This window comes from Melospiza melodia, chromosome 8 (genome assembly GCF_035770615.1).
Source record: "Melospiza melodia melodia isolate bMelMel2 chromosome 8, bMelMel2.pri, whole genome shotgun sequence".
Classification (NCBI taxonomy): domain Eukaryota; kingdom Metazoa; phylum Chordata; class Aves; order Passeriformes; family Passerellidae; genus Melospiza; species Melospiza melodia.
Window position 1 is genome coordinate 18,169,976 of NC_086201.1, and position 22,042 is coordinate 18,192,017.

At 35.4% G+C, this 22,042-nt stretch overlaps 1 protein-coding gene across 1 annotated transcript in view; it reads right to left on the reverse strand.

Moving 5' to 3' along the window:
- LOC134421294 (sodium channel protein type 2 subunit alpha-like) overlaps positions 1-14,000 on the reverse strand; it is a 67,477-nt gene extending 53,477 nt beyond the window's left edge. Inside the window, exons 1-3 of the mRNA XM_063162022.1 lie at positions 13,745-14,000; positions 5,799-6,051; positions 4,961-5,223 (exon numbers count right to left, since the gene is read on the reverse strand). The gene's annotated coding sequence lies outside the window, so the exon portion shown is untranslated. The remainder of the gene's footprint in view (positions 1-4,960; positions 5,224-5,798; positions 6,052-13,744) is intronic.
- Positions 14,001-22,042: the final 8,042 nt, after the last annotated feature.

Consider the following 22,042-nt stretch of genomic DNA (forward strand, 5'->3'; position numbering starts at 1 on the left):
AGATATGGTAAAAGAGTCCTGCCACCAGGGAATAAATTAAATCCTTACTTGGTGTCTACTTCAAAAGAGTTTACAGCATACTGTTGTAAAAATGTTAGTTATGAGAACCAATTTTAAGAGTGTGTTTCAATGCTTAACTAATGAGCTTTAATTATGTTTTCTGTTACATGAAGCCATGTAGCCTTTGCTGCATTACTTCATGAATGTGCAACATATGTATCCTGGAGATGCCACATCTAAATTTGATTATAATATTCTGCTCATCTGCACTCATTCAATAGTCCTTCTCCTAAAGCTTCTTGCCTGTCTGAAGCAGTTTGTAGAAATCCACACACACAGAGACACACAAAGTGCTACAGTAATGATCTTATGAAATAAGATATGTGAAGGCTGAAGGGGATGTTAAAAAGTGCTTGAAAAACCTAGAGTTAGAAATTAGAGGAGAGAAATAAAACAGCATACTCCTAAATCTGAATTACCAATCCAATGACATGGTAAGGATTCATGTTCCTATGCCGCCTCAAGTTTAAATCTCTGGAGTGGGTTCACAACACAGCATCCATCAGTGTGTATGATCAGCACTGAGGTCACTAAAATAATTCAGTCAGTAGATTATAGCACCAAGCAGGTAAGTAATACAAGACCAAAACCAAGATACCTGACCATAAATTCAGAATTAAAATACTCTGTACTCTAGACATGAAGAAGAAAATTTCTCTAAAGGAATATCCTGGAGAACTATGAGTTAATGTAATGTGCAGAGTGAAAGACACCTTGGAGTGGCCATACAGATGCAATATAAAAGGAAAAAGTAAATTATAACACCAGCCAGAGTCTCCAGCATGCAACTTTATCACAGGTTTCTATGCTGAAATTTCCACTACTACTTTTTTCTTTGTACAAGATGGATGCCTTTGCTAATCTCTTTTTTAAATTAATGTAACTCCCAATTATAAGGATGCTAAACTCAAAGTTGTCCCTTCGTTTTAGAATTAAAAGCACACTCATTTTCTGGATACATTCCTTTGATTACTACTTTTGCTTGTGCAGGATTAATGAACTATGAAGATGCCTGAGGTTTCTCCTTGGTCTTTCTGAATAATTCATTTATTTATTCCCCATTTTACAGGTCTGTGATTCAACTTGTCACTCTAGGTGCCTTTTCTATGAAACTAGTCTCAAAAGATGCATCCAAATCAAGTAATCAGTGTGTAATTCTTGTCTTTATAATGCAATGCATTTGTTTACTTTTCCACCATTAACAGTTACAGCTATGAATGCTGTAACAAAATGCTTTGTGCTCACTTAAAGGATATGCATTTGTATTTCCAGAAATCCATAAAGGAGCCAATGACTGACTGGGGAAAGTATTGGCAGACTTAAGGATTTACTTTATTTTTCAGGGAAAAAAATATACCCTAAAAAAAAGTTTTCCTGATGAGTTGAAAACATTATTTGAGACCTGCCTCCACTACTGTCTAGTGCAATTATATCTTTTCTTTGCTGCTGCTATTACACAAGAAGGCTTTTCCTATACTAAATATGCCCCAAGCATTTTCATTTAAGTTACAAAGCTTAACAGAACAACACAGAAATATGTATCTGATTACAGTTTCTATACATGCATTAATTTAATAGAACAATGAAACAGAAATTGTGCTGTTGCCTGTACTGAGCCCTAAACAAGCTCTTTGCAATCCTTGATTCATAAACGGCTCATTTGTTAGTGATAGCTTCCCTCTCCTTCCTTCACTAGTTTTAAAATTGCTTGTTATCTGGTAAATAAACTACCAGGACATGAATGATATTAGGCAGAATTCAGATATTCTGAATATATCTAATAATTCAGAAAAACTGTCATTAAAAAAACAATTTTTAAAGAAAGAGTCTCAAACCTACATGTGGTCCAGGCCCCTCTGTACCTTCTGCTGCTCAATAAAGAGACTTTCAAGTATTTGAAATACAATTCTGGTTTATATATCATATATGTAATGCTCTGTAATTTAATACATTTCATTAGAAAGATGAAGTTCCCCTTTATTAAAGACATGCTTTTGCAATTTAGTTGTAACTGAGCATTGCATCCTGTAAGTCCTTCTCCAGTTTTCCATCAGCCCCTACCCTTAAATAATAAGACCAAGCAATAAACAGTACATACATGTTTTTAATTTTATACATATTTCAGCTAGTTATATTGTGGGCATATATATATGTCCATATATATATAACAGCTAGTTATCTGTGGATATATAATATATATTCACAGATAACTTTTTAAATTTTATTTTTAATATAGTAATCTTCTCATCATTTACAGAAGATGAGTCAGAAAGTAAGTAAAATATCTTTGCAAACAATGTCAAATTAATTTTTCTGTATCTCTGAAAAAGCCAGAAGAAGTGGCCTGAAGGTATCTATTTTTATGATCTCTTAAATAGGGCAAATGGTAAAAGTGAAAGTACCAATAGAAGTACCAGGTAGGTACCACGATTGTTTATTCAAATCTTCAGGTTATCTAACAGGTTATCTGCATTTTGCATGAAACTGCACATATACATTTCAAAGTTTTCAAGGTGGAGAAATAGCAAATCTTGCTGGGGTTTTTTCCCTTTAAAGTACTGCCTGCTAAAACCTTGAAAAAGCTGACTACTGAGATTTTCATTCTATTAAAACTGTAACAGTTGATTAGGCTTGAAGCAAGTGCAAGAATAGCAAATGGAATCTGTAAAATGACCAGCTATCCTAATTTTCTTATGCTAATCTTTTATTTGAGAAGCTGTAATTTGAAACTAGTATCTTCCCCTGTGCCAAGCCTTGCAACAGCCTCTCAGATGCTAAAGCCTGGATTAAAAACTTTTCTCTAAACCACTGGTGTTAATAAGGCCAGCTGTCTCAACAGAAGTAAAGCTGTTAGTCCAAATCGAAGGGTGAGTCTCCCACAGTGGGACAGACAGAAACAGCAGGGCTAGTGGCATCCCTCAGCATCAGCTAGAGATTGCTTCCTGCTGTTTAGAAATTAAAGGTGTAGCTCTTGTGTGCTGATACCAGAAAAATACCTCAACTCAAGCTCCTACTGTCCCCAGGAGGAAAGAGATTCAAGACAGCATATGCTGGGACAGTCTGAAAAAATGAGTCATCTCAGCTCCCTTTCATAGTGTTTGGGATGTTGCTTTACAAACTTCAGGTATTGATTCTTCTGGAAGTGAAGGTAAATGACAATAAAATTACTGTTCTCTGATCAAATTCCAAATCAGGAAATGCTGCCTTCAGTTTGTTCAAGAAAGAAAAGGATAGGTAAATATTAGTTTCTTGTGAGAAGAACTAAAATTAAATATTTTTATTGAATGTTTTCATGGCTTTTGTATACAGAGAATAATTTCATGAGGAAAAATGTGGTCTGAAATACTTTTTTAAGTTACAGATCATTATCTTTTCATAATTGACATTTACCATTGTTTGCCATTTATCTTGACATATTTACCCTATTTTTTACTGCTTTAAAATATTCTAGTAAAAAATGGAATTACAAAAAGATCAAAAGAGACTCAAAATGTCACTGCTGTAGTTCACAGTGGTAAATGCAATGCAATGCAGATTTCTTTGAGATATCTGAAGAGACATTCAGTTAAAATTAGCCGTGGGTCCTAAGGCAAGGAATACATGGAAGTTGGCATCATAAAAATAGGTATTTCAAGGAAAGGAGTGATTTCCTCAAAGGTGAAAACAGCCTTCAGAACTTAGCACCTGGTCAGAGCCTGCCTCTTTAAACTCTAATCTAGTAATTTAAACTTTGACAATTTTTTTAATAGGTCCTCCCTGACAAATACATAGGATTTGTTTTCCTTTTTTCCATTAAGTTCAACATTTATTATTGATCCATTGTGTAAATTTTTAGATTATAATTTATCTGTAGCAATGACTGTATTTGTATTTTGTATTTTTGTCTGTAATTTTGCAGTCAGCCTCAGTAGCCTATAGGCATTAGTGTTACATAACTATTCAAAATAAAAAATAATGACATCTACACCAGGTGTTTATTAATAAAATTAATAAATACCAGAAGACAAAAAAAACTTGTTATGAGAATATGAAATCAATTAATAAGACTATGTCACAGAAATAATATTCCTTCATAAAAACTTGCTTTAAAATAATTTAGAATGGGGTGATTTAAAATAGGTGGAAACCTTTCCAAATAATAGTATATGTAGTAAAAGCTTCAGTTGCTTCAGGGGTACTACATGCAATCTTATTTCATGTTCCCAGTAATGACTTGAAATTAGGTGTGAAAGTACATTAACTAAACCTTAAGAACCCCACCCTCAGCAGAAGAAAACACTTTCTTTCCTGTGACCTCTCTCCAATATTTGCTTTTGAATTAATTAGTTCTTATTTCTTATCTTAGTTCTTAATCAAAAAATGATAGGTTATGTAAAGGAATAAACCTGAATTCCTTTAGATACCTACCTGCAAGTTGTAGAATTCCCAAAATAAATTATCTGACCCGTTTATCTTATAGATAAAGTTGACCGAAACCTCTAGGAATTTTTTAAATGTAAGCCTGCCTTGTATTTTCTTTAACACCATGAGTTTCCTCTGAGAATGTGTGAAAAGAGATCAAGTGTCAATACTTTAAGTATTGGAGAAACCTGAAGAAGGACAAATGAAAACCATATGCAATTAAAGAGGAAGAGAAAGGGTCTCTTTCTTAGTCCATCAGCCTAATTGGAATACTGCACTCTAATCAACATTTTGCAAATACCTTCCAGCATCAGAGATCCTTAAATTCTAAAGAAAAATAGATACAATATACGTAACACAAATTTCTATAGCTGAACCTCATAAAGGTGTTAATTTCATTTTCCCACTGGTATTTTAGTGAAGATATGTAGCAGAATATCAACTAGCCATTTTTGGCAGTGTAACATTATTTCTGGCAGAGAAGAAAAGACAATCTTACCTTTATTCTTCTAAGAAATGCCAAATCTCAGAATTTAACCTCTGCATGTTTTGCTAATATGAAAAGAAAAAGGCTGCATTTCTGGCAGAAAATGAATTGGCAAGGAAGGCTTCTCCTTGGGACCTGAAGTGTCTTGAAGACTGCAGTTCCTTCAAAACTTTCTCATTCTTTGTTCCTGTGTCCAAAGCTTCTCAAAAATTAATTACAGTAGACAAGGTTATGTCTACATATTCACATAGACATATTTTTCCAGCCTAAGAGAACTGAGAAGTAAGAAAAACAGGATTGAAAATTAGTAATGTCACAAAACCTAATACAGAACAAAAGTACATTAAGAATATTCTTTCAGTGTGCATTTCAAAGACTCCACCTCATCATTTACCTGCATGCTTTCACTAAAAGGGAAAAATGGGCCTTGTTGGAATTACTGCATCACTAGAACAGTTTTTGGTAGACATGGGGTAAGACATGGTAGATGGGAGCTCCTGGACCAACAGGAGTGTTCTCACCTGTCATTTTGGGAACTGAACAGTGTATCATTTCTCCCAATGGATTTACTGTCTTTAAGCAAGCATGGAAGTTAATTAACTCTATATTTACAGGAACATATGGGTACTTCTTCAAGTTATCTATTATAGAGATTGTTGGTACGAATGCTTTTCTTTGTGCAGCAAAATTTTTCTTCCCTGCCAAGTAATATAATACCAGAAACACGCAGTTATCTTCAGGTTCTTCAGTATAAATTACTTGCATCATTACAAGAGCTGGCAAAAGGTTGGCCATGTGTTCTTCAGTCTTTAATAATCTGGGTATCTAGTTCATTAAAGTGTCTACTTACCTCTTACACATATTCGTCTTCAGCCACTGTGATTCAGATGAGCTGTCTTTAAGACATTTATTGTCATTTAGATATCTCATCTAGATATACTTCTGGCTTTTTGTTTTACTGTTTTATGTTGTTATTTTGCTTTTACTCCTATAGAAGAGAAGAAGAACACATCCCTCTCTTTTAGGTCTCTGCTCTTGTGAAAGTAGCTCTTAATAATACTTTTCTCCAAATACAGTGAGCATGAACAGCCACAGTAGAAGCTCTGTAGATAAAATAAAGAAAATCTGAGTAGACACAGATCAGGTCAGAGAGAACACAAAAAGTGGAAAAACAAAAAGTGAAAGGTTTCTTTTAGATCACTGCTTCTCTTACTCTTAAAGACAGAGGATCTCCAAGTACTTCAAGTACACAGAATATATTTCAAAAACTAACCTAGAATTTGTCTGGTACTATTTCCTATCTATCTAGACTTGCATTTTCCCAAATATACAATAAGTGTTAACATAATTAGAGCTGCCATTGTTTAATAATGTAACATAAACTCATTCCAATGATGGCTAAGAGCAAATTCTCTCAATGCCTTGGTCATTTTGAGTGAAGCACTGATTCAGCACATTTTGCTGTGGTGAGTCACTGCTGGAGAGGCTCCACTGAAGACATCTGAAAGCTGTGTCTCCAGAACTGACCTCAGGGAATCATGACTCTGCCACCATTGATACTTATCCACCAACGCATATTTTACACTGAATGCAGCTTTCCCTGGGGGTACAGACAGGACTTCCCAATCCCTTTGACTATTGGGTGCATCTGGATTCTGCCTCTCAAGCAGCACTGTGGCTGAAATTTGATCTCATGGTCAGATACAACAAAATGTTTAAGTGCTTCTGCTCACAAGTTTCAAAATAAAGCTAAGAGATTCTAGAGGTTCCTAATAAAAGAACAATCACTAATACTAAACATTCATATGACATTTATTTTCAAAAAAGGAAGTGTAACTTCTCTCCAGTTGTAAAATATCTGCCAGTTTGCAAAATACTGAGGAATTCATTTTTAATGTGAGAATTATTAATAACACTAGAAGAGCAGGTATTTTCAACAAATCTGTATTTTGAATTAAAGCACAAGTCAGTGAACCCTTTTTCACATGTGACCCCAACCTTGTCTCTACCTCTATGCATCATGGTTATGCTGTACTAATAAGTGGTAGTTACAGCAAAACTTCCAAGAAGAATCATGGGTAAAATCTCAGGCCTAGTCAGAAGTGATTCCTGATTGACAAATTACATAGATTCTTTCATGTAGGGCACTTTCCTGAAGTCTTCTGCATATATAGCACAAGCATTTCATCTAAAACTGGTTAGAATACGGTTCAAATTCTGAGACATAACATTGCTTCAAAGAATGTTTCAAAGTATATCCTCATGCTCCCAATGTAACGATAAACTGGAAAAGAAAGAAATGGGGTTATTCAAAACAAGATTTTGCTATAAAGACCATTATAGGACAATATGCCAGTGATGTTGCCCCAATAAAACTTCAGTGAGCAATATCTAAATACATCACAATATTGATTTTGCTGTATTAAAGAAATAGAAGGCTCTGTTTGTAAAGTAGTATTCTTTTCTAAATTTTTCTAGGGAATCTTACAAAAATGCACTTGGAACAAAACACATTGTTTATGAATTTCAGAAAAAAGGAAACAAACTAAATTAGGAAAATTAATTGAATCAGTAAGAACCATGCAGCTGAAACGCTTTCCTAGTCTTACTATGCTGCAGAAACAAGTCAATACAAAATATGAAAGAATAAACTTCGTATAACACAAGATTAATGAACTGTATTTGGAATTTGACAGTTGTCTAGGAAACCAAAGGGGAAAAATTGGAACTTCTGTTTGAGAGGCTCATACAGAATCCTTGGTTGAATGTGATCATTACTATACCAGGAAGAAAACTCACATAAAGTCAACATGAAAAGAGAGTGCTTTATACCCAAGGTTTAGTACAGTATATGAAAGATGTGCATGGATTTCTCCAAGGCATTTATTCAGATGTCATGGAACTGTCTAATAAAATATAATCAAGCCTTAATTCTGGAATGTTTTCCAAATAGAGTATGGAAGCATGACTTACATCTAGTCTCTACCTGCATGTAATAAATCTAAAGGTGCAAAGCCTATAAGTTACAAGTTCTACCATCTCTCTAAAAGTTCTCTCTTATAATGTTGAAATTTCAGTATATTAACAAAATATTGTACTAATTAGAGGCCTTTAGCTCTAAGTGATATGTGCTATGGAATGATAGCTAGTGCTGTAGCAGCTACTAGAATTCTAGTATTCTACCTATTATAATACTAACTAAAAAAATTGATTTGTAGGAAATACATGTCAAGTAACTTAAAATGGTGTTAGCAAAATCCTTTCAGGAAGACTCCTTTAATGCCCAGTTACACCTTCACTCAGTAGGTAAGACATTCCTTCATAATACTGGTTGAATTTTATTTATATTGATTTTGGTCAGAACTTTTGTCTCAGGTCAGAGACTAAAGTGTCTTCATGCGAGCATTTTGGCTTTAAATATCAGTGACAGGCTTTTCTTTAGACATTTCATTTAAATGACAGTAAACATTAGGATTGCCCTTCTTCAGTTCAATCTGACCTTGGACTCTTGGGACCTTTTGAAATTGCCTACTTATTCTGTCAGCAAGTTTACACCACTCAGACACTAAAATATCATTACTGATTGCCTTTCTAACTGTAAGCCTAGTACTTTTGCCTTCTTCTGTCACAAACAAGTTTTGAAGATTATTGAGCTATTAAGTAAGAATAAACTTAAAGAAATTTTTTTAAAAATTCAAAGCTGTTTGTGATGAGGGAAATTTATTTTGCTCCTTGATAAGGTGCAAGAGTGTAAGTTAGGTGTATACCTTCACTCATCATTTAAAAGTGCCCTCTATGTAATGTAAAAGCTATCACACATCTTAGATGCAGAGCATTATTTTTCTTTAAAGTGTGCTTTTCAATGGAATTGAATTATCTACTGAAAATAAGAATAATTTTCTATCTGTCTATCCCTGAGTTCCACTGTGGAGTTAGGTCAACTTTTCTAAAATGTATAGAGAGCCTTCATTCCTTTGACTTAATATCCTAAGTTTGTAGTCTAGCAGTTTTATCCTTGCTGTTTAGCCACTGCACAAGAACACATGCATTCAAAAGTAAATGTTTTTGATAGTGATAACTGTGGAGAAATTCCTATCATCAAGGAAATCAAGTTGGTAACATGTTAATTGCATCTGAGAAAAAATCCCTGCATTTTTAGGTGGGACACAGACGAATACACATTCAGGTTTCAAAGACTGTCACACATATATCTGAAATACTTGTAAAAAGGGATAAAATTATTCTTGTATCAGAGTCTTGATACAGTTACACAGTTGTCCTCTGTGACTGGCTTTTGAGAAGGCAATAAGAGTTGTTTGTCAAGAAAGCACATTCATTTAACATCTGAAAAGTTTGTGTTTGGACATATTTAAAACTGGACCAAGAAATTTAGATTCCTTTGAGTATATTTTTAACCAACACAAATTTGGAATTCCTTAGTGTGTCCAAACATTAAAAGATATTACAATAATGCCTAAGAAAGGACAGAGTTTTCAGGATATGCAAATCTAGGCAGGCAAGAAATGGGCACATGTGGCCCCAAATTCAGGCTACATGGCCTAAAAAAAATTCTGCTTCTATTCCCGGACTACCAGGCAGTGAAAGGACATAATTTATGAGAAATGGTGACAGACTTTCCCTTAATTAATACAGTAGCCAGGCCACACAGTGCTATGTTGTCCTACATAAAAGGATCTCTTTTTCCTGTGAACATTTCATTTCCTCGTTTACTTTTTCATCTGCATTTCTGTAGTGATTTGAACTTGCAACTTCCTAGAATCCTATATAATCATGCATAATATTTTATGGTTAAGCAGATAAAGGAAGTTTCTTGCTTCACATTGTTCTTAAAATAAATTATGCTAAAAGATCATGAACATTGATCCTCTCCACACTGAAAAGGAAGGCCTTAAAATTAAATAAGCACCATCTAATTTAGGTATAAATAATCTATAAATGGAAATTTCCTGCAATGTATACTTATCCCAAGATCCTCCTGTTGTGTGGTTACAATGGGTATGTATGGTAAAGAAGATCACAGAACCAGTAGTCCTGATGCTCATCCCAGCCATTTTCCTTACTGGAATCTGTGACATCCTCTCAGATTAACCAGTGTGCCTCACTGCGTTCATTGAGGAAATCTTGTAGAGAAATGTGAGGATGTGCCTGATGCATCTCACAGACAGGGAGTCAGCTGTCTGTGCTCCTCAGCTGATCTATACACACACACAGTAACTTCAGCACCTGTGAAACTGCAGCCTTGCCGAGCAGGTACATCATCTGTGCAACTGATACATCTGGCATGTGCCAGACCCATGCATATGGACTATACAGTCAATATATGCATATTCAAAATGGGACCATTTGATAAGGGTATATGACATCCACAACGTTGGCCCAAGGAAGTAGCAGGAAAAACAATTCCAACTTGAAAAAGGGACCTGTGCACATGGGTAGCTCCATGATTGCACTTACCTAAGTAAAACTACTCAGTCAAAAAAAGAGCAATAGCAATAAAGAATTATTAACTATACAAATAATTAATCTCATGATAAATAACCTTTTCCTTAAGCTTTTACATGGGAAAAAGCCTCATAAGCTCTTTAATTAAAGATTAACTTTTTTAGTTGCATTTTTTACTGTAAAACATATTCTGTGATCTGTCTTAATTGATAGAGTAAGTCAGCAGCAATGTTTTGTAAGAAGATGTTACCAAGATGGGGACTGTTAGCAACAGTTTGAAATCACTGGTTTGGAGTGGATTATCTGATCCTTTTTGTTTGAGATGTGGATCTTCGGGGCTTTTTGCTGTTGATAGTTGGTTTGTTGTGTTTGTTTGATTGTAATGTGAAGAAATAATTTGGGGCTGCATAATGAAAAAAAGAGAAACTGGATACTTCTGTGACCTAGAATTTAACTTGCTTACTCCTGTAAGCAAGTTAATTTAGGATTACAGTGGTAGTACATTAGTAGTACATGGTTACTCAAGAGCATATGCTGTACCTACTCTATATTTATATTTTCAAGTATCACAGTCCCTGCCTGAGCTGCTCGTATCCCTATTCCCTGCTTTACCTCATCATAAGGCAGGGAAAGTCAGGCAATAACACTGTCACAGTAATGTACTGGAGATTCCAGCTGTTCATAAAGACAATTTTGATGAAAGCAGATGAACAGGTTGTATGATGCCAGCTCCAGTGTCAAGGTCCTATGGGAGTCCTGTTGGTCAATATCAAACTTAGACATGCCATTGCAAGGGGTTTCACAGATTTTAATCAGGAGTAGATGTAATGCATAATATCAGGTTTCCAGTTAAGAGGATGCCTTTTTCCTACAGGTGGTTTTTAGGGTGGTTGGCAGTTGATTTGATGGACTGATTGAAACCACAGCTCAGACCATGTACACGTGTTGTGTAAGCAGGGCATCAATTTTACTATGATGCTTTAAAGCATTTATTTATTCAAGTGAGGATGAAAAAACCAATACATCTTGCAAATTGCAGCAGTATATATTACTGATTAACAGCTGTAAGGTAAAAAAACAAAACAGAAGAGTTATGCTGAGTGGAAAATAAGCTAACTAGAATTTTGTAAATTAAATTTCTAACTTCTAAATGTAATTTTGTGATAAAGAACAGAGTAAATGCAACTTTCTGAAACTTACTTTCAATTATCACTGTCAGAATTCAGAAAATATAAAAATAAAGTACCAAATATCAGAAACTTGCATTTATTCTCCTTAGGTTTAACTGAAGCAGAGTTCAAGCAATTATTTCCCTTTGTCACCTTATGGCAAGAAGAGCATATAGATAAAAGGGCCAAGATTTGTACTTTCTAGAACAAGGTCACAACTTGCTTGCCTTGTACATAGCACTCTTTTAGTATCTGCTCTTCACTGATTCATCAAAAGTTGTGGTATTCCAGTAATGTCATTAGTACATGGCATGCACACAACAAATTATATCGGGCTGAGATGGGAGCAGCAGAAGGAAATGGATATAATCAATCAGAAAGTTCCATCTTACATCCCCCTATTATTTTTTTCTTCAAAAATCCTTGCTCTTTTGAGGGCAAAGAAATTTCTCCCCATGCCTAATCTTCATAAGGTAAAAGCTAACTCATCTAATGCCATCTGTGAAGAAAAAGAGGTGAAAGCATGAAAGGTGTCACCAGTATATTGATTAAACACACCCTACTTTTTATTATTTTTTCTTTCCCTTGATACTTCCCACTCCAGGTTACCTGATAATATACAGAAATGACCAAACTACCACTCTGACAGCCTTAGAGAGGACAGGGGAATTGTTTCATGTTCTTCACTGAAAATGTGAAATTGTCTTTCTTTGCTAACATCTAGTATTACCTATGCAGAATTTTGCAATACTGACCTTTATTGACAGAGCTCATAAAATCAGACCTAATGTCTGCTCATTATTGTAAACTGACAACACAAGCATCATTTCTGTAAATATCACAGCCTAATAAACAGCATATCTGTTTAACAGGTGTGCTATGAAGCTTCAAATTACTGCAGGAACTCACATTCTTGTCTTTAACAACCTTCCATTCCAAAATGGAGATGTGCAAGAGAGCAAATATTAAATATTAAACTGTTAGAGTTAAAAAGTCCCTTCTGAAACTGTTTTCTTGACAAGTCGATTATGAAAGCACAAACGTGATGTGTTTCTAAAACAAGCATCATTATTACTGATTATTTATCTTGGAGTTAAACAAGGATGCCCCAAGCACCATAAAGAATACAAATTAAAAACTTCTTTCTTTCACATAATTTCTTCAGGTACAGGCCTTGCTTGCTACTCTGAATATCACCTGAGAGCCAATCCTTCTTTTTTTATATATATGCATTGAGGAGGTGATTTATAAATTGTGGGCTCCTTATTCTGCTGTTTGGGCTTTTTTTTAAGGCAATTTTTTCCTACTGTTTTCTCTTGGAATAATTTCCAAATCAATACTAATATAACATATGTATCTCTAATGTCTGTATGTGTCTGTAGAACCACTATTGAAAAAAAGAATTCACGTATCAAAGTGATCTTCAGGAGATATTTTCCTTTTACCTCTAATAACTGACAGCTTTAATTATTATGTTAACAATTGAATGAGACAATAGATGAATGGACAATGAAATTAAGAAATATAATAATTCGTGGGTTGATATCTTCGAACAGCCCTATTAAGGAGTATATATTAAGCTTGACAGTAATAATACAGACAAAATGTGAACTACACATTTGGTGTGGACCTCTGCTTAATAAACAGTCCATTCTCTCCTACACACAACCATGAAAAAAAATGGCACAGAAAGAAAATATTTCCCTGTATTTTTTTACAAAATTTAGCTAATAAGGGAATTTATTCAAATATCACCATATATATACCATATATATATAAAACAGTGTAGATTTTATCCCTGAATCATCAGAATCCTGAGTCTGAATATCACCAGATTTTTCTTCCTAGGAAACAAGGTCACTTCTATAAAATGCTTGGAATTAATGCTGTATACCTTGAAAACAAAATGATCTGATTTCGTGAGGAAGACTACTGCATTACAACATCACATTAAGAGACCAGATATCAGACTTAACAGGGTTAAAAAGAAAAAAAATCACACCATCATCACAATCAGTCAGTACAAAATGGCTTTGAATTCCCCGTTCCATCTTTGACTCTACCTTAACAGCAAACCAGAGGGAAAAATCCAATTCCAAAATGTGGAAAAGACCATATTTGCCATGATTGATTATGGGTAAAATGAAACGTTTTGCTAGCTTACCTGATTGAAAGAGAATGAAAAATCACTGCAAAGCCCAGCATCCAAAAATAATGTGATACATGTCTCCTCCTGAAATAGTCCAGATTTCCATCCACAAAGCCTTACTAATTGATCACAATTTCTGTATTCTCGGTGGAAAACACAGAGACCTTTCCAGAATGCTCTCTGCTTCTGCCTCCGCTTCCTGTTCTCAGTCACTCTATGGTACCCAACATATACGAGCAAACAGCTTATTCTGCGCAGGGGGGCCGCGAGGGGAGGCAGGGGCGCAGTGACGAGCCCAGCCCGCAGCACCTGACGTGGCAGCTCCACCTACTGGTGGCGAGCCCGAGCCGGCGAGCGCGGCCGCCCGGCCTGCAGCCTCCGCTCTGCCGCCCTGCCGCCCGCCGCCTCCTCGGCTCGGACCCGCGCTGCCGCCCGCCGAGGAGCAGAACACACCCACGGGGCCGCACTGGTCATTGAACAACCCCTCCAAATGCCTTTTGCATGAAATAATTAAATTTTGAAGCCGTTGGCCGTATACATTGAACAGAGCATTCGGTTTTAAATGTGCTGTTTCCTTTAAAATGCATGGGAACAGAGGAATGTGTAAATAACAGACTCCCTTACTGCCTCCCTAACTGGTGTATGCAGAACTTGCTAATTATCTTGATACTTTCTTATTCATTATAAACTACCATGTATTTTTGGCACCATGTTCATGTCTTTCACATGTGTAAAATGTACTATGCTTATGTAAAATCAAAGCTCAAAGTCTTTCCCTTAGACTGGCTTCCTGGGCATGTGCAGATTGACATCTGCTTACCTAGAATTCCTCTGGCCATCCTGGGAAGAATTATTAGAGCACTGGCTCCAGCACCACCTCCTCCACGAGCAGCAGTATTGAGTGAATAATACCCTTCGGGCAGCATATTGTTGTGTCCTGCCTGGCAGCTTGAGGAGCGTTGTGTCTGTGGAAAGTGAAGTGTAGAAATGCTGAGCAGTGTCAGCAAGTGTGTGCAATATAATGACTCAAAGCCTTGGGGTAGAGACTGCTACAGATCCCACCTAATTGAAAATCAAGCTACGAGCTTTCATGTTCAGTCATGTGGGATTTAATAAACAAACACGATTCCACAAAACAAGAATAAATGAGTATAACAAGCAATTAATATCTTGCTTTCTTGTAGCTCCTGTAGTTCCTTTAAATGCCTCTTCTGCAGAGCTTAGAAACAGCCCTGTTCTCTGTTCCCTGGTCACACAGTTTGTTTTGGAAGCAAAGACCCCAGGGCAGCCAGCAGGTATCCACCCTGATGGCCCCTACCAAGTCACAACTGCACAAAGCAGCAGGAGTAGTGATAACTGCCTACAACTCATGTCCCATATCCCTCATATCAACAGATATCCCCTTTGCACTTAGCATTTATCCTAAAACATTTTGTATCACTTTGTGAGAAGTCCTTTTGGTTTTGGTTACACTTGCTGTGTGCTTGACAGATATAAACACCAAATTCCTGAATCTGGCAGCAGGAAACAGGAGTACATTTTCAGGGGATGTATGTATTCTCTATGTACGGAATAATCTCTGTGTACTAAGCAGAAGAGATGTATCAGTACATATGTATATGTACATTCAAAATGTTTGGGTATTGTAAACCTGGGGCATACAGAGACACTCCTCATCATACTGCTCACACACGTCCCCCTGTTTGCTTCAAAGAGATGTCTGGAATTTTTAATTTTTAATATAAAAAAAAGTTCTTGAGGGTCATTGGAAGTTTTCTTTAGAAAGTCTTTATGTCATTGTCCAAAGATAATCATCATCTAGTAACATCAGAGAGTTAAAGGGGAGTAATACATGTTGAATCTGCAAAAATTAAGAAATGTGAATCTAAATAACAAACCATTTCAATTTTGTTAAAAAATAAAAAGCATACTCCTTAATACTAGCTGTGTAATTCCAACAGAAACAGGTCTCTGAAAAACAGTTTTTAACCTGAGTTGGTTCAGAGGTTTGATTCTTTCTTAAGTTGTATAAGAGTTTAGTCTTAGAATAGCTAGTTTTTGTGAACTAATGTTCCACAAGATGGTTAGATTAATGTCAAATTACTAGAGAACCCCCAGTTCTGCTTTTTTGTGATACTGTCCTATATTTATTGCAATCCTCTGTGATATGCCAGTTGGCACAATGACTATACCTAATGTATTTGTCTATATTAAGACAGCCTTCTCATAGGTGTAGGTGTGCTATTAGAGAAATGTTATGTCACTAATATAAACACTTCAATTATCAATCTTCACACTAAAAGAAGAGTCCAGAAAATCTAAGTTTTGTTTGTAGAAATTCTCATGCCACACAAAGTCATGGCAAATGTTCATTTACAGAATCACAGAATGGTTGTGTTGGAAGGAACCTCTGGAAATCATGTAACCCAACCTCTCTGCTAAAGCAGGCTCACCTCGAGCAAGTTGCAGGATCCCATGCAGCTGGGCTTTGAGTATCTCCATGCAAGGAGACTCCACAGCCTCTCCAGGCAGTCTGCTCCAGTGCTCTATCACACTCAAACTGAAGAAGTTTCTCCTCATGTTCAGATGGAACTTCCTGGGTTTCAGTTTATTCCACTGTCTCTTGTTGTGTCACTGGGCATCATCTGGGCACCATCTGGTCTCATCTTCTTGACATTTGTCCTTAAGATAATGTATGCGTTGATAAGATCCCCTCTTGGCCATCTCCTCTCCAGGCTAACCAGGCCCAGGTCATACACAGCTCATGTACAGCCTATATTCTTCTTTATTCATGTACAGACTTTGAATAATGTTCTTAAGAACTTTGAAATCTATCAGTGGCACAAACAAATAGCTATATACATTTATAATATAAATGCATCAAACCATCTATATGGTCCTCCCAAACCCCTGAATTTTTAAATATGAAAATTTCATTTTTAAAACACTCTATATTAAATGTTTATATGTGATCAATAGTATATATACAAAATCTCCCTCCTCCCTTTCTTCTGCCTCACTAGATACCACTGCCAGATCTGAAAATCAGAAGTGACCATTCAAAGGACAACAACAAATAGGCTGCCTTGGCAAAATTAATTTATAACAATTCCAGCGTGATGCTTGCTTCAATTTCAATTATGATTACAACTTTTAATGAATCATCACTGAGTTGAAAGTTCAACTCAGAAATTACATTTAAAAATGTAACTTAATTTCTAAATAATCTTGCTGGGAATCCTGCCCCAGGTGCATTTTTGCTCCCAGTAAAGACTGAATACATGCAAAGCTATCCAGTCACTTTTAACTAAACAGCTCAAATACAAATGTTGAAATATCTTTGTTCCAAAGAGGAAAATAATTTTGAAGCGTTAAATATGAATGAGTACAGCCCCTGTATGGGGTTTCATAAGGGCAATACTTGTACATATCTCACATGTAAGCTTTCAGCAATTAAGTTATCAACTTGTTTTAACATCATATATTTTATTTTATTAATACAATTATTTTTTTGTCAACAATTCTCCTTAGTAATTCTCAGGCACTGTTGTGAACTAATGTACTTAAAGGCACCAAAATATAAAATTATATTATCTCTACTCCTTTAACTACTTACCAATGTTACCTGTTGAAAGAAATCAAAATTGCAGTATTTAGCTAAGTGTAATGAACGTGACTTTAATTCAAGTTCGACGCTGGCTAATATAAGTGCATAAATTTCTTCAATTTCTCTCTTTCTTTTTCTCCTTTTATCCCTAGTGTGCCAAATGAAAAAGATCCTGCTTTTAATAAATTCTGTACCAGCTACTAATGCATATTTACAAGCCATGAACCTAATACAGTAGCTTAGTAGCTTTTCAACTAATAATCTGCATTTTTACTTGAGAATCTATTTTAACAGGCCATAGAGCATACTATCTGAAAAATTAGCTGTTTTAATTATTCCTAACATCGTAATAAAGATATATGATCAGCAATCTGTACTTTAATGGTTATAGATTTTAATAATAACAAAATTGTTTTAACATTATGTTAATAAATAATAGTTAAAGCCCTCCAAATCTTGTAGAAGAACCAATAAGAAGGCCATATGCAAGTGGACTCCATTGCGATAATTCCATTCATTCAGTAAAAATCAACTAAAAATAATTCACAAAGCATAAAACACCCCAACCACCTTTCATATGGGCCTACGTGCTTCCAAAATATTCATCTCAGTTTATAAGTTTCCTGTCATTTAGATGAACTACAATCACAATCATAAAGTTATCATGAGCGGAACAAAATGTACACAACAATCACCGCTTAGAGGTATCTTAAAATGTTCACTTATAAATGCACATAATATGTTCATATATTTAGAAAGAGTAGGACTCCTGTGTATCTACATTTTGAAAAAATAAAATCATTGTATGAAACTGATGTCTAAGTTCAATAATTACCAGCAAACAATAATAAAATAACTGGTCAATAAAAAAAAATTTCTTATGCCAGTGATCCTCAAGGTAGAGGTGGGCCTAACTGCACCTTCAGGAGCTTTGCAGCCAACCTCACTGGCATTGTTCACTACTCAGTGGGAGGTTTGGTGAAAAGTTCCATAGGTTAACTGGAAAGATGTAGCTTTCCCACCATATATGTTCTAAATGTTTCTACCCTCTAGTATGTAGTAGGCACTGCATCTGCTGCCACTGCAGAAGTAGTTTACAAATTTCCAAGTGGTAGAAGCAATATTTATACTAATCTTGCTAATCTTGCTTGATAAGTTTTTTTTTTAATTTTATGTCTATTTAATCACAAAACAGGAGAATCACAGAAGGCAACTTATTTATTAGTAAATATGTCTTTTGTATGTCATATGCCTCGAGAACTTACAGGAATACAGGCAAACAGGTTAGGAGAATTTTGAGAAATATTAGGTATTTATGTGAGTAATAAAAGTTAGAACAGGGGACAGGCACTGACTTAGATAATAAGGGTTCAATATCTAAGGCTTACACTCTTCTTGTATAACTTCCAGAAATTAATGTATGTATGTGTCTTAGTTCCTTTCCTATGAAATGGAGATAATTCCTGATGTCAGAAGGGGCTATAGCATAAATTAATTTTGTTAGACAACAAAGCTCTAGAGATCAAGAGTGAAGAAATATTTTGTTATTCTTTGTAAAGTCCAAAGAGGCCAACCAGGCCTAGGAAGCTATTATTTCAAGCACCTTATGTTCACAGGACATGGACAATGTTCAAAAGGATCTAACATATATATGACAAGACCAATAAACAAAGATGAAATGAAAGCAATCGATTTCAGAGTGAACAAATACAATTTAAGGTAGGCAGATTTTAATAGGTGGAGAAATGAATTAAATGATACCTCAGCAACAAGTGCACTAGTGTGCTCTCAGAGCTAGTAACAAAATCTAATAATGTTCTCCCAGGACTCCTATAAACAGAGAGATTGCATTCATATGTTTTCATTCCATTTATTGCTACTGAGTCATGTGGTTTAATTGGTCAGATGAAGGGTAATCATCACTTGGAGAGAGGGGAGGTTTTGTTAAGCAAACCTCAAGTTATGATTTATTTATTTGCTAGTCTTTAAAAGCTGGAATGCCTAGAATAATTGCTCTGTTTAATAACATATGCTTGCCAAGTTGATCTTGCTTTAGAAAGTTTCTCTGTCTCTCATAGTACATGTAGCAGTTATCTGTACTAAAAATAGTACCTTTATAACTAAACTATGAAAATATAGTACACTGAGAGAAAAACATTTCAAAAAATTTACTCCAGCATGTTAAAGAAAAATAATTGTACTTTGATCTGCTTTTGGCCAAGAATGATAAGGATAGAGAACATGTAAACTGCTGCACTGAGTTGTAAAGTACAGGTACACAATGTCTCAGAGAGAAAAGATGGAAGTGAGATGTTCTTTCAAAAAACATTGTACTTATTCCTTTTCAAATCTGTATCCATCATTGGTCATGAAAAGAGACTTCAGTGTTAGCCTCAAGCAGCAAAGAAATTGCTGGCTTTAAAGTTTGAAAATATTGTAAATGTGATATAAAATAGTCCCTTCTTCAAAAGTAGATACCAAGATCAGAGAATTTTTATGTAGAAAAATTTTCAGAAATCTTTCAAATTCCAAAGCTTTTCTTTTCAGGCAGAGGTAAAATGTGGTAGCCTGCACTAATACACTTCAGATGCAAATATTTTAGATCTGAAAGAAATGTAAAAAATTCAAAGATTGTTAATGATTAATAGTCACCAAAGTAGTTTCTCTTAAAGTAACGGGAACTGGGAAGAGAATATTCTTCATGTTTACAATAACATTAAATTTCCGTTTCACTTCAATGAGTAATTTGCAAAGGTGACTCTCAGATGTTAAAGGCAAGAATAATAGGCTTTATGATTTCATAAGAACTAAACAAAGACCAATAACTTTTGATTGAGATTCATTTATATCTTTTTAAAAGATGACACATCAATAAACCACTGTTCAATCTGCAGACCTGTCTTTTGCCTGAGCAATTTCCAGATTTAGGTCTACAGTTTGAGAGTTAAGAGATTTGTGGATTAAAAAAAATACAAAAAATAAAAAGGAAGGGTTCTACATATGTGAAGCAGCTATTTCTTTGAGGCATGTAAACGACAGGCGTAGATAAGTGTCTGTTGGCCAGAACAGCTCCAAGCATTGCTCCTTAAGCTTAACATGCCATGCGCTGTGGAAACTGGAGTTTGACCTTTTGCTCCATCTCTTCTGGGCAAATGTTTTTGCATGATTTAGTAGAATGGTTATTTTTTATGCAGATGACTGTTAGCCATGCTCTAAGAGGCAAAGAGAGATTTCTGGTAGAAATGAGCTCTATCAGCATGGCTGAATAAGCAGAGAGATTCTTCCAGCTATCCTAGTTTTAGGAGACTTGAAAAAAAATCATAAAATGAGATTTATTCAATGCATATTTGTTTTCAATCCTATGGAGTTCCTATAACTACTATTAAAATGGTTAATAAAACCAGGAATAAATCATGTTTGTAGGTGTTGAATAGCTTTAGGAGATTTAGATTCAGCTATGAGAGATTTGCTAGGATCTCTTTGGATCTCTTCTGAAGTTTTCATAGAGAATTTCTTTACTTTCTCACTGTAACTGCTTGAAAGTTTGTGCCACTTTGTGAAAAATCCAGTTTGTATGGGAAAATAAAACCTTAGAAAACTCCAGAGAATCAGCAGTTAAGTCTGTTTAATTACTGTGGCACTTTATTGTGGTATATCAGAGATCTTATAATATCTTATTTTAGTTTTACTCCTCATGAAGATACAGAAAATCAAATCTCACTTTGCCCGTGAGCTTTAGCACTAAGATGTAATTGCCATATACCTACAGATTTTAGAAGTGAGGAGTAGAAGGATTAAGATTACATAATAAAAGCTTCTCTGAGTTTGTGTATATTTTTTATAATGCAACTGAAATTCATATTTATTACCAGTACACCTTTAACTAAATTTCTCCTCTACTGCAAAGAATTACATATTACTACTATTCTAAGCAATAAAGATTCATATAATTTTCAAATTTCTTGCACAAGTGTTATCTCACTTTTAATAGTACAGATGTTATTAATTCAAATTATATTTTTTCTTAGATAGCATAGATGTTCCTGTTTAGTTTATGAAGTTGAATTTATATTCAAACCTTTAATATTACATACCCCAATGAAATGATAATTTTCCAAAAAATACATTCAAAAAGTGACTTTAGAATTAGGCTTTTGAACATGAGCTTCAGCATTTTTGATCTCAAGTAGGCCTATATGCATTTATGACGTATTTCAGCATTTATACAAGGTTGTCAAAGCATATTGCAAAGGAAGATGCTGGGAGATGCGGGCACTGAGGAGGGGAGCCCGTGGAGCCGGGCCGCGCTCCAGCACCGCGGACAGCGCCGGCTGAGGGTAACACTGGCGGCACTTCGCGGGGAAGCCCTCGCAAGTGTGAGTAGCTCTGTATAAAGGAGTATTTCAAGGAAAAAGTTCCTTAAAGTCAAACTAGAGCGCATTTTTTGGTGCCAGCGGGATTTCTAAGGGATTTCAGTCCATGCTTGCACAATAGGTATTTTGAACTATTATTATCACTGCTTGCACTATTTTAGTATTTTGGAGTCCTTTCAGGGTCCGAGATCCCAAAGCAGAGCTTGAACAAGCATGAAAATGGATCATTTTCCTGGGACACTCCAAGGCTTTGGGATAACTGTGATGAGTGTTTTAAGCTGACAAAAATATCCGTCATTACTCAAATGGACTGTCTCTTCAGCTACTCCCTTG